A 19,595-nucleotide genomic window follows, 5' to 3' on the forward strand; every position below is an offset into this window, starting at 1 on the left:
GACTAGAAGTGCAATCAACTAGCAGAACATTTCATCCACAGTTCAAACCAACAGTGACCTACAAACAGCATCTACCAAGAAAGGGTCGATCATATCATTCAAAGTTTATAGCAACAGGTAACAAACGCGCAGAAATTACTATAATACATCCACGAAAACACTAAAGTTATATGTGTCTCAGTCACAGTGGCAAAAAACAGCATACAGAACCACATAATGCCAACATTAAATAGATGCGGGGGCATTCCACAAACGTGGTGCGGGCAACAACAAATTAAAGCGGGTGGACAACCAATTGCATCACCAAGACTAACAGACCCAAAAAAAGTTTGCCCAGAACTTGATGACCATCATTCACATGTCATCAAATGGAGCAAGCAATGGCAGCCAACCGAAACAACAACCAGCACAAATTTATGCACAACAACCAAGTAGGATGAGAGATATAGAAGCAATAAAATAATCCAAACTCTTTATATGAAGAACCAGAGAACTAGTCTTAGCATTTAACGAAATAAGCCTCCGGAGAAATCCTAAATAGCAACCTTTTAAGCTTAATGGTTTAGGATTTCCCATGAATTTAGCATGTCAGAGATCATTTCACAAGCCAGAACATTAACAATTGAAAAGAGGGAGAGAGAGCACATCGAAACAATATAGAACATAACCACCAGAACCAAATTAAACGGAGTCCCACAAACAGCCAAGAATGCCAAATCCAAGATTGCCTCGTCATCAAGAAAATAGCCGCTTTCCTTTCATAGCAAAACCCGGGTCCAAGAATCATCACAACCTTCTGGAGAAAATGGCCTTAACATATAAATTCAAAAGCTGTCAATAAAAGAATAAAGTGCAATATTTAATGAACAAATCAACCAACAAAAGAGTAGGAAAAGAAATGGTATACAGAGTTGAGTAGGAGGAAAGGCATTTAGCGATCCAAAAATCTTGTCCAGTCTCCAATAGGCTGCAGCAGTAGCCTGCAGAACAATGGACCTTCCAACTTGCAAAGCATAAAATTTTTATATTTTATTTCCGCCCTTTCCAATTTGATTAGCAAATAATACTACGAAATAGCTAGGAAGAAAAAGGGGCAAATAAATAGCTATGAAGAAAAAGGGGCAAATAAATAGAAGTGAATCTTATAAATAACAAATTCGGAATAATTCTAGTAGTCAAACAATAGTAATAAGTTTATAAGGAAAGAGTATTTCATGAACAGTTGTAGTGGAAAATCAAATTCAAACTATTGTATAGAAATTCCTGCAGCAGCAACCGATAGACCACCACATAGCAATAGAGTATGATCCAGGCCTCTGAAGCATAAAAGTTTACAAGTGAATCAAATTACCACCAGATATACAGAGATAAGTAGCAAGATCAGGAAAAATAAAAGTAGACAAAGGACCAGAATAAATAATTGATTGATTGGATAACTGTTACCAAGACTAAGGACATCATCATGGGAAAGTCCAAAGAGATTACCCTAGTTAATACCAACTCTAGAGAAATTTCTACCTCGGCTTCTGCAACTCCTACATAAATGAAGCGCAAAAATGGAACTTAAAGTTATCGCCAGCACTAGTTGGCCTCTAAGCAAGCCACTTCGTCTTTTTTCACACTATTACTTGAAGAAAAGATGGAAAATAGAGAATAATGAAGGATGACAGAATCCATGCAAGACCAAAAATTACCTGGGAAAGAATAAGTGAAATAAAAAAGAAGAGTCAGGAAAACTGAAAAAATGAGGTTGGAATGCGAGCAGATTTGAAACATGTAAAAATGTGACAGCCTGTTATTGAGCAAACAACACCTGATTTTTGACAAGCAAAATACAAACTTTGAGGATTTGGGTTCTCGAAGTCAAAATCGTACCTTTTTTTATAGCATCCTTATCCCAAAACTTTCATCAGCCTCCAAATCCTATGAATTCTTCAGGAACAGAAGAAAAAACACATCAAAAGAAATATAATTACAGTTATGTAATTAAAGAAGTCAAAAAAACATAATCTTCAAAAAACAAGAAATTAAAAGGAAAAAAGGGAAGAGGAAGAAGAGGCTCAAATTCACCACTTCCAGAAGTTCCTCGCCTATTGCTAGAGAAGCTGCCACGCAAAGAAGAAAACTGCAATTTTACAAGTCACCCATCTTCTCATCAATATACATACATACACAAAAAAGAGCAGAAGAAAGCTAGCGGGCAGGAGAGGTGGAAGGCTGAGCCTTTTTTACCAACATACAAGAACCAACTCTTTGAGAAGGCGATTATCCGTCACATTGTATGCCTGCCCGTGCTCCATCTAAAGCATGGAACCATTATAAAAGCCATTTTGAAGCTTATGTCTTGCATGACAAGCTCACAAAATCTCGAGCATTAGATAATCAGATCTACTGCAATAAATAAATAAGGTTTACCGCAAATCTGAATATGACTCAAGAGGGTTCCCTCCCAGCTCACAACCTACCAGTACTTTCAAATCAAGATATGGTCAGAACCGGTCAGCAACACATGAATCACTTAATCTAGTATACCAATCTAAAATATGACTAGCTGTACTGATGCTTGTTGAACATCAAGAACAGATCAAAAAGCCAATCTGATTGAAGAAAGCACAGCCATAAGCAATAAAGGTAATAGTAAGGCAAATTGTTGGGAAATAAATCAAAATATACTTACGTACTTAAAGAAATACTGCGATCGGACAGTTTTTCGACCTTTGCATGTTGTTCCACCAATTAGATATGCTTGCTTAAGAGACATCAATGGTTAGGATTTATCAAGGACAGCTTCCACAAAAAATCACGAATCTAGCCCCTATAAAATGAGATGACCAGGAGTAGAAATAGTTCATTTGAAGGATAACACAGGAATGAGTAAAGATGCTGTCATCTTCACCCAAAAAGTTCGGACTTTTGCTGCAGCATAGGGTCCAACAATAGCTGAGAAGTGAGTACTAAGAAATCAAAACAGAAAATTTACCTAGAATACACGATATTTGGCTTTGTAACAAGTCAATCTCAGATCCAAAAATAAATCAGAGTCAACCAACATATGCTTATTGTTGGTCCATTTGAACTTCAGCAGATATGGCTACACCCTACAAAATGATAAGGATAAAACAATCATTCACGACTTAATAGAATATAATCATTACAAGATATCACAAATCTCACCCTTATTAGACATAATACATTCAAAAGAAAAAAAAAGGCGTCCCAAGGTTTTTGCCCCACAGGATCTCGAGAGGTGGTTCGAACACATAATATGCACAGGTCAATATGGAGCAACCTTACCACTGCACCAAGCCCCGCCCACATAAAATACATTAACAAACATACTAAAATTACAATACAAACTCAGGCATGAAAACATGAAAATTAAAGTTTCCAAGCAAATGGAAAGTCATGCAGATTCATTGTAACCAACAAGGTTAATAAAAAAAGATTAAAGGACTGGAATTACCACACGGTATGTCACAAGGATATAACCATAACTGATGGCCAGCAGACAAAACAATGAGAAATTCTTCCGATTCGAAACTTGATCTAATATAAAAAGGGATAGGAGCTATACAGGGATTAGTCTAATAGTTCTAAGATTATGTAAAAGCATTTTCAGAAGATCATGTCATTATCTCATGGCAACTGCATATGATATGATTTGAAAGTTGTACTAAAAGAACCCATCACTTTTGTCAAATAAAAGATTAAGCAACATACACAGCACATAAAAACCAAAACAAAAGTAGAGGTGTCACTGTCATGATGTATAGAAAACAAGGATGTAAATGTCAGAAAAACACCAGAGCATCCCAAATTAAATGAGAGCAGAAATAAAAATGAAAAAACAAATTAAATTAATCAGCCAATCGCAACAATTAGGAGAAAAGTTATCCAATGGTGAAGCAGGCATTTCAGCTAACTTAATAACAAGAGACATAAAAGAATTGCAGAAAAATATAGCACAATAAGATTCACACAAACTGGTAGTTCATGTAAAAGAGCCCATCTATTTATGGTCGGGATTTTGTGAAGGAGAAAATGTAAATATGCGACACATTCTAGTATTGAGCAAACAACTCCAGATTTCTGACAAGCAAAATACGAACTTTGAGAATGTGGATTCTCGAAGTCAAAATCGTACCTTTATTGATACCATCTTTATTTCGAAACTATCATCGGCCTCCAAATCCTACAAATTCTTCAGGAACAACAGAAAAAACACATCAGAAAGGAAAATTTAAAAAAGGCAAAATGGGAAAAGGAAGAAGAGGCTCAAATTCGCCACTTCCAGAAGTTCCCCGCCTGTTGCTAGAGAAGCTGACACGCAAAGAAGAGAAGAGCAATTTTACAAGTCACCCATCATCTCATCAAGATACATACATACACAAAAAAGAGGAGAAGATCCCCGCTCCTCTTCTCCTCGGGTGATGACCTCTCCAACTTACAATGAATGCAGATTGGTTGCCAGCAATGTAGTAGACCTTCCGAAAATGCCTCACCTATTGCTAGAGAAGATGGCAAGCAAAGAAGAGAACAAATTTAGAAGTCACCCCTTGTTGCATCAATATTCATGCATAAATGCATCCATACAAACAAAAAAGCAAAGAATGTTGTACCGGCCGGTTCAGCCCGTACCGAACCTATACTGGCTTGGAAAGGTCTGGTTCGGTGTTAAAAACCCGTACTGGCCCGAACCGGCTAACCGTATCGGCCCGTACCGGTTCCAAATTCTTTTGGAGCTTTTGGATACGTAAACCAAGAGGGTTCCCTCCCAACCTGCAAGCTACCAATGCTTTCAAATCAAGATCTGGCCAGAACAGGTCAGCAACACATGGATAATTTAATCTAGTATACCAGTCTAAAAATTGGTGTCCAAGACTATTGATGCTTGTTGAACGTCAATAATAGACCAAAAAGCTAATTTGATTCAAGAAATCACAGCCTAAAGCAATAAAAGTAATACTATGACAAATTGTTGGCAAATAAATCAAAATATACTTACATACTTCAAGAAATACTGCGATCGGAAAACAAAGATGTAAATGTCAGAAAAACACGAGAGCATCCCAAATTAAATGAGAGCAGAAATAAAAATGAAAAAACAAATTAAATTAATTAGCCAACCGCAACAATGAGGAGAAAAGTTATCCAATGGTGAAGCAGGCATTTCAGCTAACTTAATAACAAGAGACATAAAAGAACTGCAGAAAAAAATAGCACAATAGGATTCACACAAACGGGTAGTTCATGTAAAAAAGCCCATCTATTTATGGTCTGGATTTTGTGAAGGAGAAAATGTAAATATGCGACACATTTTAGTATTGAGCAAACAACTCCTGATTTCTGACAAGCAAAACACGAACTTTGAGAATGTCGGTTCTCGAAGTCAAAATCGTACCTTTATTGATACCATCTTTATCTCGAAACTATCATCAGCCTCGAAATCATATGAATTCTTCAGGAACAGCAGAAAAAACACATCAGAAGAAATTTGATTACAGTTTTGTAATTAAAGAAGCCTTAAAAAAATATAATCTTCAAAAAACAAGAAATTAGAAGGCAAAATGGGAAAAGGAAAAAGAGGCTCAAATTCGCCACTTCCAGATGTTCCCCGCCAATTGCTAGAGAAGCTGACACGCAAAGAAGAAAAGAGCAATTTTACAAGTCGCCCATCATCTCATCAATATACATACATACACACAAAAAAGAGGAGAAGATCCCCGCTCCTCCTCTCCTTGGGTGATGACCTCTCCAACTTACAATGAATGCAGATTGGTTGTCAGCAGTGTAGTAGACCTTCCAAAAATGCCTCGCCTATTGCCAGAGAAGGTGGCATGCAAAGAAGAGAACAAATTTAGAAGTCAACCCTTGTTGCATCAATATTCCTGCAAAAATGCATCCATACAAACAAAAAAGCAAGGAATGCTGTACCGGCCAGTTCAGCCCGTACCGAACCGATACTGGCTCCGAACGGTCTGGTTCGGTGTTAAAAACCCGTACCGGCCCGAACCGGCTAACCGTATCGGCCCGTACCGGTTCCAAATTTTTTTGGAGCTTTTGGATACGTGAACCAAGAGGGTTCCCTCCCAACCCGCAAGCTACCAATGCTTTCAAATCAAGATCTGGCCAGAATAGGTCAGCAACACATGGATAATTTAATCTAGTACACCAGTCCAAAAATTGGTGTCCAAGACTATTGATGCTTGTTGAACGTCAATAATAGACCAAAAAGCTAATTTGATTCAAGAAATCACAGCCTAAAGCAATAAAAGTAATACTATGACAAATTGTTGGCAAATAAATCAAAATATACTTATATACTTCAAGAAATAATGCGATCAGAAAATTTTTCGACCTGAGCACGCTGTTCCACCAATCGGATATGCTTGCTAAAGAGACATCAATGGTTAGGATTTATCGAGGACAGCTTCCACAGGAAATCACGAATCAAGCCCCTATAAGATAAGATGACTAGGAGCTGTAATATCTCGTTTAAAGGCTATCAAAGAAAGGAGTAAAGATGTCATCATCACCCAAAAGGTTCGGACTTTAGCTGCTGCATAGGGTCAGCAATAGCTCGGAAGATAAATAGATAAGTAAGACAACAGCAGACACGAATATACTTGAACAGTTTTTATGAGTTTGGTAAAATTCTAGGATGATGCAGTTTGAAGGTCCGAGCCACAAAAACTGATGAAGTAGATTTACCATGAATAAAGTGGAATGCAAAGTGTATAATCAACATAAAAGTTGTGGTTAAAAAGGGATAGCTGGCAAAGAGAGTGGCTATCCATAATTACCTAAACTACAAAGGCCGGCGGACAATAGAAACTCAAGCAAGTACATTATCATCTGAACGCAATACAAGTGTACTATTTATGTAAATAAATTAAACAAACTTAGTCTCAAACTAGGTGGAATCAAGAAACTTCATCTCATCTAAAGGGAACCAGAAAGAGTATGGCCGTCAAACCACGTACAGGTCAAGGAATTATCTGTGTTCAATAGAAATCATTAGGTCTAGCATGGAAGGTGCAAGAAGACAACGTTTTTTATTAAAAAAAGAAAAAAATATTAAAAAATGTTAGAAAAAAGAAAAAGAAAAGAATGGCTTCCAATAATAAAGAACACAAAGCTATATCCACTACAGGCCAGACACAAGTCAATTCTTGTATAAAAATAAATGGAGCCTTTTTGGAAGCCAAAAAAGGAATCATGTTTAGCCTACGAGAAGTGAGTCCTAAGAAATCAAAACAGACAATTTACCTAGAATACACAATATTTGGCTTTGTAACGAGCCAACCTCAGTTCGAAAAATAAATCACCGAGTCAACCAGATATGCTAATTGTTGGTCCATTTGAACTTTAGAAGATAAGACTACATCCTAAAAAATAATAATCATAAAACAATCATTCACAACTTAATAGAATATAATCATCCCGACATATCACAAGCCTTACCTTTATGATACATAATACATTCAAGAAAACAAAAAAAGGCATCCCCAAGGTTTCTGCCACTTAGCATCTGAGGTGTTTCGAATACATGATGCACAGGTCAAATGGAGCAACCTTACCATTGCACCAAGCCCCGCCCGCACGTAATACATTAACAAACACGCTCAGGCATGAAATCATGAAAATTAAAGAGAAAGAGAGGTTGAAAAAGAAATGGTAAAGTATCCAGAACAACATGCAGAAATGTTTTCCAAGCCAACGGAAAGTCATGCAGATCAATGTAACGAACAAGGTTAACAAAAAATGATTAAATGATTGAAGGATTGGAATTACCACACAGTATGTCACAAGGATATAACCATAACTGATGGCCAGCAGACAAAACAAAGAGAAATTCTTCTGGTTCTGAACTTGATCTAATATAAAAAGGCATAGGAGCTATACAGGGATTAGTCTAATAGTTCGGTTCTGATATTATGCAAATGCATTTTCAGAAGATCATGTCATTATCTCATGGGAACTGCCTATGATACTATTTGAAAGTGTACTAAGAGAACCAACCACATTTGTCAAATAAAATATTAAGCAACATACACAGCACATAAAAATGGGAGCAAAAGTAGAGGTGTCACTGTCATGATTTATAGAAAACAAGGATGTAAATGTTAGAAAAACACCACAGCTTCCCAAATTAAATGAGAGCAGAAATAAAAATGAAAAAACATATTAACTTAATTAGCCAATCACAACAAATGGGAGAAAAAGTTATCCAATGGTGAAGCAGGCATTTCAGATAACTTTATAACAAGAGACGTAAAAGAATTGCAGAAAAAAAAAGAACAATAAGATTCACACATAAACTGGTGGTAGTTCATGTAAAAGAGCCCATGTATTTATGGTCGGGATTTTGTCAAGGAGAAAATGTAAAAATGTGACACATTCGAGTATTGAGCAAACAACTCCTGACTTTTGACAAGCAAAATAGAAACTTTGAGAATTTGGGTTCTCGAAGTCAAAATCGAACCTTTATCGATACCATCTTTATCTTGAAACTATCATCAGCCTCCAAATCCAATGAATTCTTCAGGAACAACCGAAAAATTACATCAAAAAAAATTTAATTATAGTTATGTAATTAAAAAAGTGCTACAAAAATATAATCTTCAAAAAACAAGAAATTGAAAGGCAAAAAGGGAAAAGGAAGAAGAGGCTCAAATTCACCACTTCCAGAAGTTCCTCACCTATTGCTAGAGAAGTTGACACGCAAAGAAGAGGAGTAATTTCACAACTTGCCCATCATCTCATTAATATACATGCACGCAAAAAAGAGGAGAAGATCCCTGCACCTCTTCTCCTCTGGTGATGACCTCTCCAACTTACAATGAATGCAGATCGGGTGCCAGCAATGTAGTAGACCTTCCATATATGTCTCGCCTATTGCTAGAGAAGATGGCATGCAAAGAAGAGAAGAACAATTTTAGAAGTCACCCCTTGTTGCATGAATATTCATACATAAATACATCCATACACAATAAAGCGAAGAAGAAAAGGAGAAGGAACAATGCTTGAAGGGTAACTGAGAAATCACTATAGATGCTCACCTCCTCTCTCAAGTAGAAAGCTAGGAGAAAGAAGAGGTGGAAGGTTGAGCCTTGTTTACCAACATAAAAGAACCAGCTCTTTGAGAAGGCGATTATCCGTCACATTGTATGCCCGCCCATGCTCCTAATTCTTGGAACCATTATAAATACCATTTTGAACCTTATGTCTTACATGACAAGTTCACATAATCTCCAGCATTAGATAAACAGGTCTACTGCAACAAATAAATAAGGTTTACTGCAAATCCGAATATTACTCAAGAGGGTTCCCTCTCAACTCACAACCTACCAATGCTTTCAAATCAAGATCTGGTCAGAACAGGTCAGCAACAAATGGATAATTTAATCTAGTATACCAGTCTAAAAATTGGTGTCCAGCACTATTGATGCTTGTTGAACATCAGTAACAGACCAAAAAGTTAATCTGATTCAAGAAATCACAGCCTTAAGCAATAAAAGTAATACTGTGACAAATTGTTGGCAAATAAATCAAAATATACTTACAAACTTCAAGAAATACTGCAATCGGACAGTTTTTCGACCTGAGCATGTTGTTCCACCAATCAGATATGCTTGCTAAAGAGACATCAATGGTTAGGATTTATCGACAATTTCCACAGAAAATCACGAATCTAGCCCCTATAAGATGAGATGACCATGAGATGACCAAACTATTTCATCCATAGTCTAGACCAACAATGACCTACAAACAGCATCCACCATGAAAGGCTTGATCATATCATTCAAAGTTCACAGCAAGAGGCAACAAAAGCATAGAACTTACTATAATCGATCCATGAAAACACTAAAGTTATATGTGTCTCAGTCACAAAGGCAAAAAATAGCATACATAACCCCATAATGCCAACATCAAATAGATGTTGGGGCATTCTACAAACGTGGTGCGAGCAACAACAAATTAAAGTAGGTGGACAACCAATTGAATCACCAAGTCTAACGGAACCAAAAAAAGTTTGCTCAGAATTTAATGACCATCGTTCACATGTCATCAAATGGTGCAAGCAATGGCAGCGAACTGAGACAACAACCAGCACAAATCTATGTACAACAACCAAGCAAGATGAGAGATATAGAAGCAATAAAATAATCCAAACTCTTTATATGAAGAACCAGAGAAATAGTCTTAGCATCTGACGAAATAAGCCTCCAAAGAAATTCTATATAGCAACCTTTTAAGCTCAATGGTTTAGGATTTACCATGGATTTTGTTTGATTCTGGCTATTCACATTTCTTTATTTCAGTCAGTTTTTCTAGAGAATTACACTGCAAACCTAAAAAATCGAGGCATGATTAATTTCGAGGATGAAATTTATTTAAGAGGGAAAGAATAAATGTCCGGGCCCGATAGTAACTAGGCTCAATACTTTTGAGGCCCAGTTTAAGGGTATTTGCGCCAGGTCGTTAATGGGGCCGTATTGGGCCCATGATGGCAACCCTCGCCTCACGCCTGAGGATTGAAGTGACGGGCCCCAGCTGGCCAGTGGGGGGAAGGCCAGCTGTTGGGCCCTCATCCATGCAAAATGGGAGTCTGCCACCTCTCACCCAGGTTGAAAGGACAAGCCCAGCGGGCCAGAGGGAAAGGGCAGCTGTAGGCTTCGAAAGCAAGGAGGAAGGAGAGGGTGCCACCTCTCCAGGGGTCACCTCCTAAGCAAAGTTTATTTAAACTCTCAGTTTCTTAACTTAGGAGTTAATATACCCTCTTATTCCTTAGCCCTCTAGAGTACCGTACCAGAGAAGCCGAACCCTAGAGCCGAAGGTTGAAGGAGCTGAACCTCTGAAGCCCTAGGAGAGGAAGGAGGGATTTCTTGAAGGTTGTACTGCTCGTGCTATTGTGGGCGGTAGTCGGCAATAGCACGGCCGTGTCGCGGATCGTGTCCGGGGCGTGACATATGTCACTTCAGTTGTGGATATGATAAAAATAAAAAAGGGAGCAGAAATACTTTGAACACACCTGCAATTAATATAACTTATGACGTGAATGCTTTAAGGCCTGTAGCATCACGTGAAGATTGAACTTAGGTGAGATCAAATGAATAATGCTTATCGAACATTGAATTAAAACAACAAAATGCACATTATCATAGCCCAAAAAAAAAATTTGTTAGTCCGAAAATTAACTATTTATCAAAGACGGATACAATGACGGGGAGTGCAATCAACTAGCAGACCATTTCATCTACAGTTTAGACCAACAAGGACCTACAGACAGCATCTACCAAAAAAGGGTTGATCATGCCATTCAAAGTTGACAGCAAGAGGTAACAAATGCAAAGAAATTACCATAATCCATCCATGAAAATACTAAAGTTAAGTGTCTCAATCACAGCGGCAAAAAACAGCATACAAAACCACAAAATGCCTACATTAAATAGATGTTCGGGCATTCCACAAACGTGGTGCGTGCAACAACATATTAAAGCAGGTGGACAACCAATTGCATCGCCAAGACTACCGGACCCAAAAAAAGTTTGCTCAAAATTTGATGACCATCAATTACGTGCCACCAAACGGAGCAAGCAATGGCAGCCAACCGAAACAACCACCAGCATAAATTCATGTACAACAACCAAGAAGGACGAGAGATATAGAAGCAATAAAATAATCCAAACTCTTTCTATGAAGAACTAGAGAACTAGTCCTAGCATTTAACGAAATAAGCATCCGAAGAAATCCTATATAGCAACCTTTTAAGCTCAATGGTTTTGAATTTCCCGTGGATTTAGAATGTCAGAGATCATTTCACATGCCAGAACGTCAACAATTGAAAAGAGGGAGAGAGAGCACAATGAAACAATATAGAACATAACCTCCAGAACCAATTGAATCACCAAGGCTAATGGAACCAAAAAAAAGTTTGCTCAAAATTTGATGATCATCGTTCACATGTCATCAAATGGAGCAAGCAATGGTAGCGAACTAAGACAACAACCAGCACAAATCTATGTACAACAACCAAGCAAGATGAGAGATATAGAAGCAATAAAATAATCCAAACTCTTTATATGAAGAACCAGATAAATAGTCTTAGCATCTGACGAAATAAGCCTCCAAAGAAATTCTATATAGCAACCTTTTAAGCTCAATGGTTTAGGATTTCCCATGGATTTTGTTTGATTCTGGCCATGCACATTTCTTTATTTCAGTTAGTTTTTCTAGAGAATTACACTGCATACCTAAGAATAGAGGTATGATTAATTTCGAGGATGAAATTTATTTAAGAGGGAAAGAATGTAACATCCGGGCCTGATACTAACTGGGCCCAATACTTCTGAGGCCCAGTTTAAGGGTATTTGGGCTCGGTCGTTATAGGGGCCGTATTGGGCCCATGGATGGCAACCCTCACCTCACGCCTGAGGACTGAAGTGACGGGCCCCCGCTGGCCAATAGGGGGGAAGACCAGCTGTTGGGCCCTCATCCATGCAAAATGGGAGTCTGCCACCTCACCCAGGTTGAAAGGACAAGCCCAGCTGGCCTGAGGGAAAGGGCATCTGTAGGCTTCCGGAGCAAGGAGGAAGGAGAGGGTGCCGCCTCTCCAACGGTCACCTCCTAAGCAGAGTTTATTTAAACTCTCAGTTTCTTAACTTAGGAGTTACTATACCCTCTTATTCCTTAGCCCTCTCGAGTACTGTACCAGAGAAGCCGAACCCTAGAGCCGAAGGTTGATGGAGCTGAACCTCTGAAGCCCTAGGAGAGGAAGGAGGGATTTCTTGAAGGGTGTACTGCTCGGCTGTAGCCCACCCGGAGCAAGGTATGACCTGATTTACTTAAATGGGTTTAAACAAAATAAAAAGAGGGAAAGTTCCTCTGTGGAATGTTTCTCCCCTCTGTTTCAACAGTAAAACAGAGGAAAAAAGACTCTGGCACAGAGATGGAAGAAGAAATACCTGTACTACCTTATATGATACACAGCAAATATTTTAAATATATGACAGTTTGACAAGTCTGACTACCCTATTACCCATGTATGAGGCTTCGTGCTATTGTGGGCGGTAGTCGGCAATAGCACGGCCATGTCACGGATCCGGGTCCGGGGCGTGACATATGTCACTTCAGTTGTGGATATGATAAAAATAAAAAAGGGAACGGAAATACTTTGAACACAACTGCAATTAATATAACTTATGACGTGAATGCTTTAAGGCCTGTAGCATCACGTGAAGATTGAACTTAGGTGAGATCAAATGAATAATGCTTATCGAAAAAATGAATTAAAACAACAAAATGCACATTATCATAGCCCCAAAAAAAAAATTTGTTGATCCGAAAATTAACTATTTATCAAAGACAAATACAATGGCAGAGAGTGCAATCAACTAGCAGACCATTTCATCCACAGTTTAGACCAACAGGGACCTACAGACAGCATCTACCAAAAAAGGGTTGATCATATCATTCAAAGTTGACAGCAAGAGGTAACAAACGCAAAGAAATTACCATAATCCATCCATGAAAATACTAAAGTTATATGTGCCTCAGTCACAGCGGCAAAAAACAGCATACAGAACCACATAATGCCAACATTAAATAGATGTTCGGGCATTCCACAAATGTGGTGCGTGCAACAACATATTAAAGCAGGTGGACAACCAATTGCATCACCAAGACTACCGGACCCAAAAAAAGTTTGCTCAAAATTTGATGACCATCAATTACGTGTCATCAAACGGAGCAAGCAATGGCAGCCAACCGAAACAACCACCAGCAGAAATTTATGTACAACAACCAAGCAGGACGAAAGATATAGAAGCAATAAAATATCCAAACTCTTTCTATGCAGAACTAGAGAACTAGTCATAGCATTTAACGAAATAAGCATCCAAAGAAATCCTATATAGCAACCTTTTAAGCTCAATGGTTTAGAATTTCCCATGGATTTAGAATGTCAGAGATCATTTCACATGCCAGAACGTCAACAATTGAAAAAAGGGAGAGAAAGCACATCGAAACAATATAGAACATAACCTCCAGAACCAAATTAGATGGAGTCCCACCAACAACCAAGAATACCAAATCTAGATTGAACAAACACCGATCAAAATATTATCTCACTATTATTCAAGTCCAGAGAGAACTTAAAGCAAAGTTGACAAAATAAAATATCTGAACCAAGTTCAAAACTTTTGAAGATATACTGAAGAAAAGGGAGAGAGGGAGAGAGACTTTGACCAAGATCTCCCCACTTCCTACACTCTCCACCTAAATCTACTTTAAAATCTCTCGGAAACACAACCGTAAAAAGAATATTGAAAACAAAAATCCCAGCAATTTGAAAGCAGGGAAGGGGAAGATGGAGAGGGGGGCTCTGATTCACCGATTGATCTGCAACTAATAAATCAAAATGGCTGCAAATAGTTGCCTGCAAGATTGCCTTGCCGTCAAGAGAATAACTGCTTTCCTCTCAATTGTAGCGAAACCCTCGAGCAAGAATCATCATAGCCTCCTTGTAAAGAACCCAAAAGCAGCGCCGCTCTCCCAATTTGGGAAACAAAGAAGAATAAAAAAGCAAAAGAGAAGGCACATAAACAAAGAGAAAAAGATAACAAGAAGCACAACATCGCGACCATTATCCACCCGGGAGACCAAGAACAAGTAGGAGGAGAAGAAATAGAATACCAGCAAATCTTGAGAAAGAGAACTAGAAGCCGACCTAGGAAAAAGATCCCACAATGTCTTCTTCTCCTCCCCCCTTCTAACCATGGCCGCTGCTCGGATGTCTGCGAAACAGCAGACATTCAAAAGCTGCTCGCTCTACCGCTACCGAAGACGACATAACCGCCAGCACCAAACTATTTCATCCACAGCTTAAGAGTTTAGACCAACAGTGACCAACAAACATTATCCACCTTGAAAGGCTTGATCATATCATGACAGGAAGAGGCGACAAAAGCACAGAAATTACTATAATACATCCATGAAAACACTAAAGTTTTATGTGTGTCTCAGTCACAGTGGCAAAAACAGCATACAGAACCACATAATGCCGACTTTAAATTGATGTTCAGGCATTCCACAAATGTGGTGCTTGCGACAACAAATTAAAGCAGGTGGACAACCAATTGCATCACCAAGACTAACGGACCTAAAAGAAGTTTGCTCAAAATTTGATTAACATCATTCACATGTCATCAAATGGAGCATGCAATGGCAGCCAACCAAAACAACAACCAGCACAAATTATCTACAACAACCAAGCAGGATGAGAGAAATAGAAGCAATAAAATAATCCAAACTCTTTACATGAAGAACCATCGAACTAGTCTTAGCATTTAGCGAAATAAGCCTCCGAAGAAATCCTATATAGCAACCATTTAAGCTCAATGATTTAGGATTTCCTATGGATTTAGCATGTCAGAGATCATTTCACATGCTATAACATTAACAATTGAAAAGAGGGAGAGATTGCACATCGAAGCAATATAAACATAACCTCCAAAACCAAATTAGACAGAATATCACCAACAACCAAGAATACCAAATCCAGATTGAACAAACAGCGATCAAAATATTATCTCTCCATCATTCAAGTCCAGAGAGAACCAAGTTCAAAACTTTTGAAGATATACTGAAGAAAAGGGAGAGAGGGAGAGGAGACTTTTACCAAGATCTCCCTAGTTCCTACACTCTCCACCTAAATCTACATTAAAATCTAAATTAAAATCTCTCAAAAAGAATATTGAAAAACAAAACTCCCAGCAATTTGAAAGCAGAGAAGGGGAAGATGGAGGGAGAGGCTTAGATTCACCAATTGATCTGCAACTAATAAATCAAAACAGCTGCAAACGGTTGCTTGCAGAACAACAGCAGCAGACCATCCAAGATTGCCTCACCGTCAAGAGAATAGTTACTTTCCTCTCAAAATGTAGCAAAACCCTCATCCAAGAATCATCCAGCCTCTTTGTATAGAACACAAAAGCAATGCCGCTCTCCCAGTTTGCGAAACAATGAAGAAGAAGAAAAGCCAAATAGAAGAAACATAAGCAATGCTGCTCTCCCAGTTGTATAGGGATTAGTCTAATAGTTCTGAGATTATGCAAATGCATTTTCAGAAGATCATGTCCTTGTCTCATGGCAACGGCAAATGATACTATTTGAAAGTTGTGCTAAGAGAACCAAACAATTTTGTCAAATAAAAGATTAAGCAACATACACAGCACATAAAAATGGGAGCAAAAGTAGTGGTGTCCCTATCATGATGTACAGAAAACAAGGATGTAAATGTCAGCAAAAGACCAGAGCATCCAAATTAACTGAGGGCAGAAAAAAAAATGAAAAAACAACTTAAATTAATTTGTCAAGATTCAAACGCAACAAATGGGAGAAAAAGTTATCCAATAGTGAAGCAGGCATTTCAATTAACTTAATAACAAGAGACCTAAAAGAATTGCAGAAAAATAATAGTATAATAAGATTCACAAATAAACCGGTAGTCCATGTAAAAGAGCCCATCTATTTATGGTCAGGATTTTGTTATGTCACTTCAGTTGTGGATATGATAAGAATAAAAAAGGAACAGAGATACTTTAGAACCCAACTACAATTAATATAAGTTATGACATAAATGCTTTAAGGCCTGTAGCATCACGTGAAGATTAAACTTAGGTGAGATCAACTAAATAATGCTTACTGAACAACGAATTAAAACAACAAAATGCACATTACCATACCCAAAAAATATTGTTGGATTGAAAATTAATTATTTATCAATGCCTGATACAATGACATGAAGTGCGATCATCCAGCAGACTATTTCATCCACAGTTTAGACTTTAGACCAACAGAGACCTAGAAACAGCATCTACCATGAAAGGCATGACTAATTAAAAATGGGGGCAAAAGTAGTGGTGTCACTATCATGATGTACAGAAAACAAGGATGTAAATGTCAGCAAAAGACCAGAGCATCCCAAATTAAATGAGAGTAGAAATAAAAATGAAAAAAACAAATTAAATTAATTAGTCAATCGCAACCAAGTTCAAAACTGTTGAAGATATACTGAAGAAAAGGGAGAGAGGGAGGCTGAACCAAGTTCCCCACTTCCTTGACTCTCCACCTAAATCTATTTTAAAATCTCTCAAAAATTCAAGAAACCCTTAAAAAAGAATCTTGAAAACAAAAAGCCCAGCAATTAGAAAGCAGAGAAGGCGAAGATGAAGAGGGAGGCTGAAATTCAAGGAACTCTCAAAACTAAGTGCACTTAAACATAATGGAGAGGAGATCCATGACTTACTGTGTAATGCATAAATTACAGGAACGGTGATTCTATATCCCACCATAATCAACACAAAATCACATGGATAGCATGCCAATAACAAGTGTAGAAAAATGCAGAATTTATATAACTATTGGCGACATAATTCAGTTATCACAGAGCTTACTTAATTATAAGAATATAAAAACTAAGATGCCATAAAATAGGTGCCTCCCTCTCTTGAAAAGCGGGAGGAATACTTAGTAAGTATGAATGGGAAACTAAATACATGGTGACTTGATCAAGAGAAAAAAAACATAGTTGGCTTCTAGAAAAAAGAAGCATGTGAAAACTCAAAAGACAGAATTTAAAGCCACCACAGAGGGGCTAGGGCTTCCGGTGGAGACGAAGGAGGGGGGGGGGGGAGAGAGAGAGAGAGAGAGGATGGAGGCGAAGAGGCGGGAAAACTCTGGAAAGAAAAACGGAGGAGGTGGTGGCGCCACCAGAGGGAGGAGGAGAAAAAGAAAATAAAAGAAAATAAAGAAAGAAAAAGAGGGGAAAAAAAAAGGAGGATCGTACCTGGGTCTCTCGCGCCTCCTTCTCGGTCACGGTGGTTCTCCTCCTCCGCCGTGGTCGGATCGGGGTAAGGGAGGTCCCCGGAGACTAAAACTCACTCCGGCATCACTTTGGAGGAGGTTTAGGCCCTCCCTCTCCCACTGCTCCCACCCTGGAGAAGGGCACCCCTCGGCCGCAGTCGCCGGAGCGGCTGCAGGCCGAGGAAGCGTCCGCCTCCTCAGGGGAGCTCCCAGGGGCTCGGCCCCACCTCGGGGACCCCGTTCGATTCCTCCGGCACCACTTCGGAGGAGGTCCAGGGCCCCCTACCCTTTCCCTTCTCCCGCTCCGAGGTGGGAGCATCTCCCGGAGGAGGCTCGCCCCACGGTGGCACGGCGAGAGGGAGAAGAGGAGGTGGGAGGGGGGAAGCAAAGAGAGAGAGGAAGGAGGGGAGAAGGGCTCGGCCGGAGGTGAAAGAAGAAGAAAGAAAGGGGCTAGGGCTTCCGGTGGAGACGAAGGAAGGGGGGCGAGAGAGAGAGAGAGAGAGAGAGGATGGAGGCGAAGAGGCGGGAAAACTCTGGAAAGAAAAACGGAGGAGGTGGTGGCGCCACCACAGAGGGAGGAGGAGAAAAAGAAAATAAAAGAAAATAAAAGAAAATAAAGAAAGAAAAAGAGGGGAAAAAAAAGGAGGATCGTACCTGGGTCTCTCGCGCCTCCTTCTCGGTCACGGTGGTTCTCCTCCTCCGCCGTGGTCGGATCGGGGTAAGGGAGGTCCCCGGAGACTAAAACTCACTCCGGCATCACTTGGGAGGAGGTTTAGGCCCGCCCTCTCCCACTGCTCCCACCCTGGAGAAGGGCACCCCTCGGCCGCAGTCGCCGGAGCGGCTGCAGGCCGAGGAAGCGTCCGCCTCCTCAGGGGAGCTCCCAGGGGCTCGGCCCCACCTCGGGGACCCGTTTGACTCCTCCGGCACCACTTCGGAGGAGGTCCAGGGCCCCCTACCCTTTCCCTTCTGCCGCTCCGAGGTGGGAGCATCTCCCGGAGGAGGCTCGCCCCACGGTGGCACGGCGAGAGGGAGAAGAGGAGGTGGGAGGGGGGAAGCAGAGAGAGAGAGGAAGGAGGGGAGAAGGGCTCGGCCGGAGGTGAAAGAAGAAGAAAGAAAGGGGCTAGGGCTTCCGGTGGAGACGAAGGAAGGGGGGAGCGAGAGAGAGAGAGGATGGAGGCGAAGAGGCGGGAAAACTCTGGAAAGAAAAACGGAGGAGGTGGTGGCGCCACCACAGAGGGAGGAGGAGAAAAAGAAAATAAAAGAAAATAAAGAAAGAAAAAGAGGGGAAAAAAAAAAGGAGGATCGTACCTGGGTCTCTCGCGCCTCCTTCTCGGTCACGGTGGTTCTCCTCCTCCGCCGTGGTCGGATCGGGGTAAGGGAGGTCCCCGGAGACTAAAACTCACTCCGGCATCACTTTGGAGGAGGTTTAGGCCCTCCCTCTCCCACTGCTCCCACCCTGGAGAAGGGCACCCCTCGGCCGCAGTCGCCGGAGCGGCTGCAGGCCGAGGAAGCGTCCGCCTTCTGCGGCTCCGAGGTGGAAGCATCTCCCGGAGGAGGCTCGCCCCACGGTGGCACGGCGAGAGGGAGAAGAGGAGGTGGGAGGGGGGAAGCAAAGAGAGAGAGGAAGGAGGGGAGAAGGGCTCGGCCGGAGGTGAAAGAAGAAGAAAGAAAGGGGCTAGGGCTTCCGGTGGAGACGAAGGGGGGGGGGGGGCGAGAGAGAGAGAGAG

The 19,595-nt window shown here is 40.3% G+C and overlaps 1 long non-coding RNA gene across 1 annotated transcript; it reads right to left on the reverse strand.

The window, feature by feature from the left end:
• Positions 1 to 450: 450 nt before the first annotated feature.
• On the reverse strand, positions 451 to 18,957 carry LOC120108747. The gene is made up of 12 exons (XR_005509979.1): positions 18,523 to 18,957; positions 17,852 to 17,999; positions 8,703 to 8,901; positions 8,486 to 8,542; positions 5,935 to 6,125; positions 4,384 to 4,508; positions 4,145 to 4,201; positions 2,981 to 3,098; positions 2,682 to 2,815; positions 1,876 to 1,932; positions 908 to 1,694; positions 451 to 810 (listed from the first exon to the last, which is right to left on the reverse strand). It is a non-coding gene; the product is annotated as an uncharacterized LOC120108747 (long non-coding RNA).
• Between the last annotated feature and the right edge of the window lie 638 nt (positions 18,958 to 19,595).

The sequence above is a fragment of the Phoenix dactylifera genome, unplaced genomic scaffold (assembly GCF_009389715.1).
Source record: "Phoenix dactylifera cultivar Barhee BC4 unplaced genomic scaffold, palm_55x_up_171113_PBpolish2nd_filt_p 001526F, whole genome shotgun sequence".
NCBI lineage: Eukaryota > Viridiplantae > Streptophyta > Magnoliopsida > Arecales > Arecaceae > Phoenix > Phoenix dactylifera.